The following is an 11,655-nucleotide window of genomic DNA, read 5'->3' on the forward strand; positions in this document are numbered from 1 at the left end:
TATGTAGCCATGCATAATAATGACTGCGTACATCTTCCCTGTTGGCAGTAAGTCCTGGTAAATAGAGGCCTGCCAACAGTAGTTATGGAGGTTTTCCCTCACACCCTGGTGTGGTGCCCTGTGTAAGGAAGGGAGTGGCTGTATGCTCTGAGTCCCTGGATAGTGACATCAGAGATGCGCCTGCCCCCTGAGGTATAAAGGGCACAGCACTGTCAGTTAGTGTTGTTGCAAGGTGGCAAGGAGTTAGCCAGCGGTTGTGTGAAGCAGCTGGTAAAATGTATGCTACGGCATAAAGGATTGGAGGAATACTTTTGTGACCCTAGTGCTGTAACTAGCGGTAGCAGAGTGACCAATTAAGTCTGTCCAAGCCACACTGTGTCCAGGGACCTGGCGCAGTGGTGATCTCCCTAGGAGAAAGGGAATCCCACTTCAATACAGGAGGGCGTACCTGGCAAAGGGACAGCACGGAGAGATGTGCGGCTAGAGCCGGTAGCTGCATGGGGCAGTCTGCTACATCCCAATCTACAATAAAGATGCCGTGTTCAAAGAAAACCCCACTGTGTGAGTCTGAGATTACTCTGCAGTGGCAGTCACCACAGAGAAGGAGTTCCTCACCAGGACCATCTCCCTGCGGAAGCATAGATCCTGATGAGGTGGAGGCGCTGCACATGAAGTAAGTTGGACTCGTAACCACTACCTCAGATACCTATCCTGCTGCCATCCTCTATAACACCAAGCGGGAGACTCAGGAGTCCTGTTACTAGCAGGTGCACCACCACACACGACCTTGTAATGGGGACCGGTTAGACCACACGGGCCAATGTGAGATTGGGTGGGTCAGACAAGGGGGGTCCAGCCGTTACATTTGGAGGCGCTGCTGAGAGACCTGTTAACAGGACAAGCTTTTGCTAGGCACACGCTAGGAAACAGGGAGAGTGTCTGCTGCCACTTTGTGCTGCGTGGGACGGAGCCAGGGGTAGTCAGGGAGATGCTGGAGCTGCATGCCGCAAAGACGCCTTGGGATCCGTTAGGGGTTAGTGAGTCTGGAGCCGGGGGCTATTGCTGTCCTAGTCGCCTTGAGGTAGCGCTAGCGGGGGACGCCTGAAGGGGTAAACTGGTAACTTAGGGCAGGAATTCTGGAAGGGTCCGCACTAGGCTAGCCAACAGTAGGTCGACGCCCAAAGTACTGCATGGAAGAGCCAGAGTACTCTAGTCTCCATTCCAGACCACTTACCAAGGAGCACAGACTGGAGGAACGTGTTACAGTAGACACAGAAAGAGTGAGCCTAGCCTGAGGTAGTGCAAACACGAGTCAGATCTACGTTAGGTACACAAGGTGGTGCACAAGGCATGTTTATTGTACGGCTGTGGTAGCTGCCCCGCAGAGCGGAGCTCCATGTACAGGAAATCAGTGTTCAACGATCAAGAGAGACCTGTCGGAATGGAGGATCTGCACAGAGCAGAAGGTCCAGGATGGCAGGGTGAGCGAACCGTCAGAATGGAGGATCTGCACAGAGTAGAAGGTCCAGGATGGCGGGGAGAGAGAACCGCAAGAATGGAGGATCTACACAGAGTAGAAGGTCCAGGATTGCGGTCAGAGGAAGAACACGCATATGAACTGTGCGTGGGTGAAGAACAAGCTACAGGAGAGACTCTTGTGTGTTTGCTCTGGAATGGCGTGAAAGCCGTGGCTGCGCCGTGTTTATCATGTTTTTGTTCTCGGGATGATACCCCTGAGAATAATGAGCCTGACAGTATTATCCGATGGGAGGAACGAGATGGACTTTGTTATACCCCAATTGACAAACAGCCAGACGTTGCCTCAAATGGGAAAAAGGACAATACTTACCAAGATGGCGGTTCCCGCGCTCCTGGGATACCGCGTGGGCCAGCTGCAGAAAGTCTTGCAACTTTGCAGTTTGCTAATTGTTGGCCAGGATTTGCGCCAACGAGAAAACTCCACCCCGATGGGGAGTTTGGCGCGAAAGCTGGAGCCGCGCCCTCATGGACTATGACTCACTCTGCACCTGTGCTGGGTCAGCCTACAAGTCTACGAGACATCCCCCTAGTTTCAACCAGGGGGAGTGGTTTGCAGTTCCACCGGATATCGATGGAGAAAGAAGGAGGAGGGGTTGCCAAACCCACCCCTGCCCTTCAGTTGCGAAGAGCCATTGACCAGTACAGACCTCTGAAACGAGTGCCTCCGCTGGTGAATATGGCTGAAGTTGCTGATAAAGTGGACCAGAGTCCGTTGATCTCTACACAACCCTACTCGGCTCCAGGAGGCTTCCTGGTCATCCGTGTGAAGGGTGTGGAGACTGTGGTGTGTCTTTGCCTGCAGTGCAGACTGCCGGGTGGAGCCGTGGGCAGCGAGGCCCGATGCCCCCACTGTGGACTGCAGTACATGTGGCCCATGACCACTTTTGTACCGGTACAAGCTGTGGGAGTAGCAGGAAATGTCCCGATGCCGATCGACGAACAGCCGGGAGCACTATGGAACGCGAGTGCAGGTCCCGCGGAGTCAGAGTCAAGTTCGGTGCTCCCGACGGAGAAGCCCAACCATCGGAGAGGTGATCACCGAGGAGTCCATTGCCGGTCTCCTATTGGGATGCCCCGACCGAACTGCGGGTTGGGATCCTCGGACGAGGAGTGTGCTGGACTGTCGAGTACGATGGTCAGAGAAAGAGACTGTCATACTATTGGTACGCCATGGAGAGATGCCATTCCCCGTGGTGTAGAGACGCGGAGTCGAGTGTCTCCAGTACCGCGACCACCCGATCGCCGGAGTCCCACTGCCGTGGTGACTAGTGGATCGGAGGGAGGTTGATCCACCCCGACCCTGCGAGGTACTAAGATGACACAGTGCCTGTCGCAGATCCAGCGTGTGGAGGAGAAGGAAGAGCGAGTCCAGAGCCAGACTGGATCGCGCAGCAGACGGGCGTTGCCAGATGTCCTCGTGGAGGAAGAGATACCGATTGGGGATCCAACCCAAAATGGCGTCGAAGCACGTGCGTGCGCGGAGGAGATTCCGGATGACCAGAGCGGCATCGAGTGGGAGTTGATCTCGCCTCTACGGTCGAGCAGCGGAAGTCGTTCACCTCCTGCCAGACGGAATGGGCGTTCGAGCCGGAGAGCAAGAAACCCAGCTGCTGGTGAGAAAGAGAGACTTTGTACCGAAGCCGAGACAGGTATTGCTGGGGAGCAGGTCGTAACCCTGCCTATACCTACGGTTCGGTCCCGTCCCCAAACCCCGTCCACACCCAAGGTTAGCCCCGAGGCCCTAGCTAAAGCCCCTGTCCCCGTCACTATTTCATTCGGGTCCAATTCTAGCTTAGGGTTGTCTGGGGGTTCCCGGGGTCCTATCCAAGAACGGACTGGAAGCCTGGACTGGGGAACGTCCGATGATGGATCGGAGGGTGGAGGGAGGATTTCTCGACATGGGTCGATGGCCAGCGAGAGTTATAGCGCGCTGGGTATTGAGGGCGGACACTGGTCACAGAGTAAGAGCCAAGTGGGGCGATCTGAGGGTACGTCCGGGGTATCTTCGGGTGGGCCTGATGAGGAGTCAATAGAGGAGTCTATAGAACCTAGCTCCGAAGAACAGAAGGAGACTAGGTGGTGGGCCCCGTTGTACGAGGGGTATGTCGCTTGGTTCGACCGCACCCGATTTATCCTAGAAAGGGATGGGGTGGTTGATCACTGGTGGGCTGCCGGGGACTTTGATGACGAGGCATACCTTAGGGCCCTAAGGGTAAGGTGGGATCGCATCCAGGCAGGCCTTATTATCCCAAAGGGGTCCGCAGGGTTGGGTGACCCGGTAGAGACCGATGAGCCCCTGTCATGGGTGCTGCCCGGGGCGGCTGGCGAAAGTAAGTTGACCAGGGCTTGCCGAGCTGAACGGGCTATTGCGGCAAAATACAGAAGGTCGCATGGGCTTGATTACCCGTATGTCCCGGAACCTCTAATGAGAGAGATAGAGGAGAATAGGGAGAGATGGCTTAAAAACGATATCCAGCATTATATCGTAGAAAAAGGGGGAGCCATTAAAGGAATGCAGGCCGAGCAGAGGGTAGCTCAACTTATGCGGGTCTGGAAGATAGGACGCAGTGTGTACATGCACAAAGTGGTGTATTGCAATGAGCGAGGGATACCACGGGAATACAGCGTGACTGTGCATGATGCCGCGGGGCGGGAGGTGAAGAAGCCAGATCCTCGACATTACTATTGAGTGCCAAATTAGAGTGGTCTGATTTTTCTTTAGCGCTCCCTGCTGGTCAGTGAGTGAGATGGGCTTGCATTATTATGTCAATGTGATGATGTTTGCCCTGTTATTTGTGTGTTCTTTTGCAGTGTTTCCTGGCGCAAGGTACACCAAATTTAGGTCCCAGCCGGGACGGTGGGTATTAACCAGGGGGAGTATGTAGCCATGCATGATAATGACTGCGTACATCTTCCCTGTTGGCAGTAAGTCCTGGTAAATAGAGGCCTGCCAACAGTAGTTATGGAGGTTTTCCCTCACACCCTGGTGTGGTGCCCTGTGTAAGGAAGGGAGTGGCAGTATGCTCTGAGTCCCTGGATAGTGACATCAGAGATGTGCCTGCCCCCTGAGGTATAAAGGGCACAGCACTGTCAGTTAGTGTAGTGTTAGCCGGCAGTTGTGTGAAGCAGCTGGTAAAGTGTATGCTACGGCATAAAGGATTGGAGGAATACTTTTGTGACCCTAGTGATGTAACTAGCGGTAGCAGAGTGACCAATTAAGTCTGTCCAAGCCACACTGTGTCCAGGGACCTGGCGCAGTGGTGATCTCCCTAGGAGAAAGGGAATCCCACTTCAATACGGGAGGGCGTACCTGGCAAAGGGACAGCACAGAGAGATGTGCGGCTAGAGCCGTAGCTGCATGGGGCAGTCTGCTACATCCCAATCTACAATAAAGATGCCATGCTCAAAGAAAACCCCACTGTGTGAGTCTGAGATTACTCTGCAGTGGCAGTCACCACCGAGAAGGAGTTCCTCACCAGGACCATCTCCCTGCGGAAGCATAGATCCTGATGAGGTGGAGGCGCTGCACATGAAGTAAGTTGGACTCGTAACCACTACCTCAGATACCTGTCCTGCTGCCATCCTCTATAACACCAAGCGGGAGACTCAGGAGTCCTGTTACTAGCAGGTGCACCACCACACACGACCTTGTAATGGGGACCGGTTAGACCACACGGGCCAATGTGAGATTGGGTGGGTCAGACAAGGGGGGTCCAGCCGTTACACCTATAAAACGGATGAATCTGGATTGTAAAGTGTGCATAATCTAAGTCATAGATCGATTTGACTACACTCTATAGTTTCAGATAATCAGATTCAAACCGTTTAGCTAATGAGAAAGTACAATATTATTGCATTGGGAAACATTTTCAATTGACTTGGCCATTATTAAAACTGTATATAATATAAGATGTAATGGTTATATCTTTGAATTAAATGATGATCTTATCAATAACAATGATATACATAATAAATTGTCAATTGACCTTATGGCATGGTGAGTATCTGAAAAACATGATATGCACAGAGTAAAGTATCTTGAAAATCTATTTAACACATTTGTTTAACACATTGGATACAGATGTGGACAATTGAATTGGGGAATTAACTTCCTAAAATCCTCAGTGTAATATGTACATATAGATTAATCCACCTCGATTTGAGACTCAATTTATTGTATGACAGCTCAATGTAAATGGGATGCAACATATCATCTTGCAATTTAATGTAAAAAAGGTGTTAGGTCCCAGTCAGAGTTCAGGCCATAGGGAACTCTGGTGTTTAGCGTGAATATCCAGTAAAGCTCTCGCTTATCCAGAAGTTCTACTCTATTGCCCCCCCTGACTGGCATGGGTACATGTTCTATCCCCATATATGTAAGGGCATCAATACTACCCTTAGGGCAATTGGTGAAGTGTGATGATACCGGGTGATTAAAATCACCTTTTTTAATGAGTCCAATATGTTCCCTGATGCGTACCTTCAGGGCACGTGTGTTGCGGCCCACATATTGCTTACCACATCCGCAGTTCAAGATATAAACTACGAATAAACTACGAATGTGGTATTGCAGTTGATGAAGTACTACCATCTCCCAAAGATCCCAAAGATCCCCAAGACATTGGTCTCCCCACCTGGGAGGCCAATTGTCTCCAGTATTGGATCTTTGGGAGATGGTGTGTCCAGATATGTTGATCATTACCTACAAAGGTTTGTAAGACAGCTTCCCTCGTACACTAGAGACAGCAGTGACCTATTGGAACAACTTGACACTGTTGTGTGGCAGAGTGACTTTATGTGGGTATCGATGGACATTTCATCCCTATATACAGTCATTGACCACCAACAGGGGATGGCAGCTGTCAGACATTTTCTTGAGCACTCCACTTTATCACTAGTTCAAAGCACGTTTATTATGAGTTGTATCCACTTTCTTCTCACCCACAATTATTTTATGTTTGATGGGGCGTTCTATCTCCAAACACGTGGTACTGCAATGGGTACCAGCTTTGCCCCCTCCTACGCAAACCTGTTCTTAGGTTGGTGGGAGGCTATCCACGTGTTCGGAGATAGAAACCCCTTTCGACAATTCATCACGGTGTACAAACGCTATATAGATGATCTTATTTTTATTTGGCACGGGGATGTAGATTCACTATTATTGTTTATTGATTATTTGAACAACAATAATTATAACTTACACTTCACTTATATGTATAATTTTCACCATATACACTTTCTGGACTTATTATTATTTATAGATACCAACATGGATATTTGTTCAGATGTGTATAGAAAACCGAACTCACGTAACACTTTACTTAGAGCTGACAGCTGTCATCCCAAACCCCTTCTGAGGAACATACCGAGGGGACCATTAATAAGATTAAAAAGGATCTGTTGCAATGATTAAGACTTCAAAAAACAGGCAAAAGAACTCCTTATAAGATTTAGGGACAGAGGCTACTCATCTGTAGATTTGTTGAAATCTTGGGAAGAAGTTAACAAACTCACCAGGGAAGAATTGCTACAAAAACAGAGAAATATGAAGCCCAACGAAAAGACCAGAGACAACAATAAACCTTTATTTGTCACACAATATAATACCCAAATAAGCCAAATAAAACACATTGTTAAAAAACATTGGGGTATCTTATCAGGGGATCCCCTGTTAAAACGTGTTTTTGTGGAGGGTCCACAATTTGTATTTAAAAGGGCCAAAACTATCGCTAACTCTGTTTCCCCTAGTCTATTTACAAGTAAAACTACAGTTTCCCAAACATTACCGAAAGGAAGCTTTAAATGTCTCAAATGTATATCATGCAAATACATGTTTTCCGACTCAATTTTCAAATCATTTGTCACTGACCGTGAATTCCATGTGGCGTCCTTCATCAACTGCAATACCACATTCGTAGTTTATATCTTGAACTGCGGATGTGGTAAGCAATATGTGGGCCGCACCACACGTGCCCTGAAGGTACGCATCAGGGAACATATTGGACTCATTAAAAAAGGTGATTTTAATCACCCGGTATCATCACACTTCACCAATTGCCCTAAGGGTAGTATTGATGCCCTTACATATATGGGGATAGAACATGTACCCATGCCAGTCAGGGGGGGCAATAGAGTAGAACTTCTGGATAAGCGAGAGCTTTACTGGATATTCACGCTAAACACCAGAGTTCCGTATGGCCTGAACTCTGACTGGGACCTAACACCTTTTTTACATTAAATTGCAAGATGATATGTTGCATCTCATTTACATTGAGCTGTCATACAATAAATTGAGTCTCAAATCGAGGTGGATTAATCTATATGTACATATTACACTGAGGATTTTAGGAAGTTGATTCCCCAATTCAATTGTCCACATCTGTATCCAATGTGTTAAACAAATGTGTTAAATAGATTTTCAAGATACTTTACTCTGTGCATATCATGTTTTTCAGGTACTCACCATGCCATAAGGTCAATTGACAATTTATTATGTATATCATTGTTATTGATAAGATCATCATTTAATTCAAAGATATAACCATTACATCTTATATTATATACAGTTTTAATAATGGCCAAGTCAATTGAAAATGTTTCCCAATGCAATAATATTGTACTTTCTCATTAGCTAAACGGTTTGAATCTGATTATCTGAAACTATAGAGTGTAGTCAAATCGATCTATGACTTAGATTATGCACACTTTACAATCCAGATTCATCCGTTTTATAGGCATGTTTTCTTTGAATGTTTTTAACAGAAATGTGTATATGTATGTCTTATCTAACTATTTTCTTCTATAGGTTTGTAGTAACACCAGTTTTTTTAGTGTTTTTCACCAATAGAAAAGATGCCTGGTACTCTCGTCGATTTTTAATGCTAAAAATGTTTGTTTAATAAAGTTGTAAAATTTTGAAAAAAATTTCTGTACTCCCCCTGTCGCGCGCTGACGTCCTCACGCCGACGTCGCTCCTGAGAGTTTCAGGAAGTGTTTGGCAATGAATTTTGGCGCGCTTCTGGGGACTACAAAAACGGCAGGGTGAGTACTGTAAGTCACCTTGAAAAAGAGCTTGCGCTCGAAACGCGTTGGTGGGGGGTCTGGTACCCCACAATGATGTTGTATTTTTTCTGTAGAATGCATTAAATTCACTTTTTATGGGAATTAGCTCTCTTTACTAATCCTTATTGCTGATCCTGTGTGGTTGCCTGTGCCTGCTTTTTCCTATCTGCATATATCGAGCAGAGAGACCGCTCTGCAACCTCTACTGTTAGCGTTGGTCATTTGATCTAATTGCACATATGATTCAGACACCATATGTGACAACCCCACAAAAATCGCAGTACAAAGAAACCTTTACATATACCACAACACAGAGAATTCTGTGAGTACACATTTCATTGGATGAATGAGAATTTCTTCACTATCATATTTCAAGACATATTGCACAATTTGTTTGTACGTTCTTCTGTTACATGTTTTTGCACTCCCCGATCTATCTGGACATCTAAGAATCACGTGGATTGGGAAAGCAATCCTCACCCAGGATTGAGCAGCATCTTATAAAGTTGTTTGTATTTAAATTTATTTACCTTCACTTAATCACTATTAAGTTGTTTTATTATCCACTCATAAGCACTAGGTTATCTGATATACCTTTTCGATTTAAAACCAGAGACAGAACATAATGAACACAGGAAAGAAAGAAAGCTCCGTAATGGCCGCACTTGAGAAAACACCTATGCCTATATTAAAAATTACTATTTATTAATGAATTGATTAAAATATATTTATTGCAGCAATTCTAACGTGAACCAAAGTGAATTAAAATAAATTAAAAACGGAGGAGGTATCTGTATGCTCTAATTCAAACTGACAGTACATAATTCACTTTGGTTCACGTTAGAATTGCTGCAATAAATATATTTTAATCAATTCATTAATAAATAGTCATTTTTAATATAGGCATAGGTGTTTTCTCAAGTGCGGCCATTAGGGAGCTTTCTTTCTTTCCTGTGTTCATTATTAACCCCATTCCCTGCCAGCACCACCTCCACACCCTTTATTGCAGTTTCTGTTCTGTCATTATACAGGACACAACACATTTTTCTCCCCTCCTTTGTGATTTATTATTGGTGTAGTGCAAGGTACACAATTTGACCTTGTTTAAGGCCATCCTACCCCTTCTCCAGAGACAGAACATGAAACACAGACAGAGCTCAGTGCACATCCAGTGAAACTTAAACACGGTACAGTGCCTAAATATATATGTATAGATATCTATTAAATAAAATGGTCTTTTAGTTTTTAACATTTTGGCCAAAGTGTTGTAAGCCCTTGAGCCACTACACGACAGACCACATCTCAAGGGTACCTAACACTAATATAAATTATTAATAACCTGTGCATTATAAAACATACAGGACACCTACAAGCTCAATATGAGCTTGTAGGTGTCCAGTATGTTTTACAATTCTTGTTCAGCTGGTCTTAGCTGATTGGAGGGTGGTAACCTCCTACCTAATTGAAGCTCACCCCCTCCCACATTTAAATGGTTAAAAGCTCACTCCATAGCATCTCCCACTCTCAGGGGAACTTGCTTGCTTGCAGTATGATTGTGACAAATCTAATACAGCGTGCTTTTCCTGGTAATGTACAGGTTAATAAAAGCTTAAATCAGACTTAGAACTATGCAACTAATTTTGACAGATTTATTATAAATCATTCTTCCAATATGGCTAAGGGGCACCCAGCCAGGCCAAATACCTTTATTAATGGCCTGGGTACCCCCTCACCGTCACTGTGCCTAGTTTTACATTGCTCACTAATATTTTTAAATCACACTGTTTAAGAATAATACTGGCACCAACTGCAGGCTAAAGAAAATGTGTTTTGTCTACTTGCAATTTGTCTCTTCCTCATTTGTCTCCAAAGTTCTAACAAATGTTATCAACAAGTTCAAGCAATTTGATAATTATTCTTGCATTAAAATATGTAATGTTACAAAATGGTGGCAAAAATGACCACAAATGGTGCTGTTTGTAATGTGTCAGATAGTAAGTGTTACTAAAGTTACTATAAGCAAACAAACCACTTATTTTTTTAAATAATTAGTCATTAGCATACAATGGGGTCTATTTAATTTCCCAGCTGCAAAAATGGGACAAAACCGGAGCCATATTCATCAAACAAAAGGAATCCTATTGAAAGCTGCAGGAGTTTCTTGCAATTTTGTGCGCAGACTTTGCCCCAGTTTTGCAGCCGGGAAACTTTAGTAAATAACGCACAATAGCTATTCCAGCTCATTTGGAGATCATTACCACTTCATTTTGCCTGTGACAAACCAACTTACATGTTTTATATGATATAAATCTATAAATTATATATTTTATTTACTAATACGAATAGAAAAGGCAATTAATTTCTGCTGGGTTTTAAAATACAACCCCTTCCCCCCCACCCCCCCAAAATTAAAAAAATAAATATATATATATATATATATTTATATAAAACTTCTCATGAAATTAATTTATAAATACATATAGTTGTATTCTTCACACAATAGACCTACCTTGTCCCTGGGACTTCACACATTAAATATACCTGTTCACTCAGCTGTTGCAGTAAGTGGGGCTCCACTTTTAAAAGGTTCTTAGAAGTACACACTGCTTATTGTGGGCCAGAGTTACATATACCACTTTTCCATAAACCAATTAGCTAGGCCACTTTCTAGTAAATCGTGCTTGAATACATGTAGTAAAATGAGGTCTTCATCATATAAGATTTCAAACTACAGTATGTGGTTTGCTTATTGCGACTAACAGTCCACTTAACTTTCATTCAAACCACTTTAAACTCTTTAGAAACCTTATTTGTAATTTAGTAATTTTATCAGAAAACAAACTATCTCATATATAGCACAGTTCCATAACTTCCTAACTACAGTAAAGCAAATATTTTGAGCATCTTGGTCCATTGTGTGAGAGGTGGACAAACGTCAGTAAGAGAAGCACGTGCTTCTGCAACTACAAGTTGGCTAGTGTATAATCAAGCCATGTCCAACGAAATGATTGTACATGTAATATGCGTATGCCTGAGATGTGTGCATCCATGCGC

This window comes from Ascaphus truei, chromosome 2 (assembly GCF_040206685.1).
Source record: "Ascaphus truei isolate aAscTru1 chromosome 2, aAscTru1.hap1, whole genome shotgun sequence".
NCBI classification, from domain to species: domain Eukaryota; kingdom Metazoa; phylum Chordata; class Amphibia; order Anura; family Ascaphidae; genus Ascaphus; species Ascaphus truei.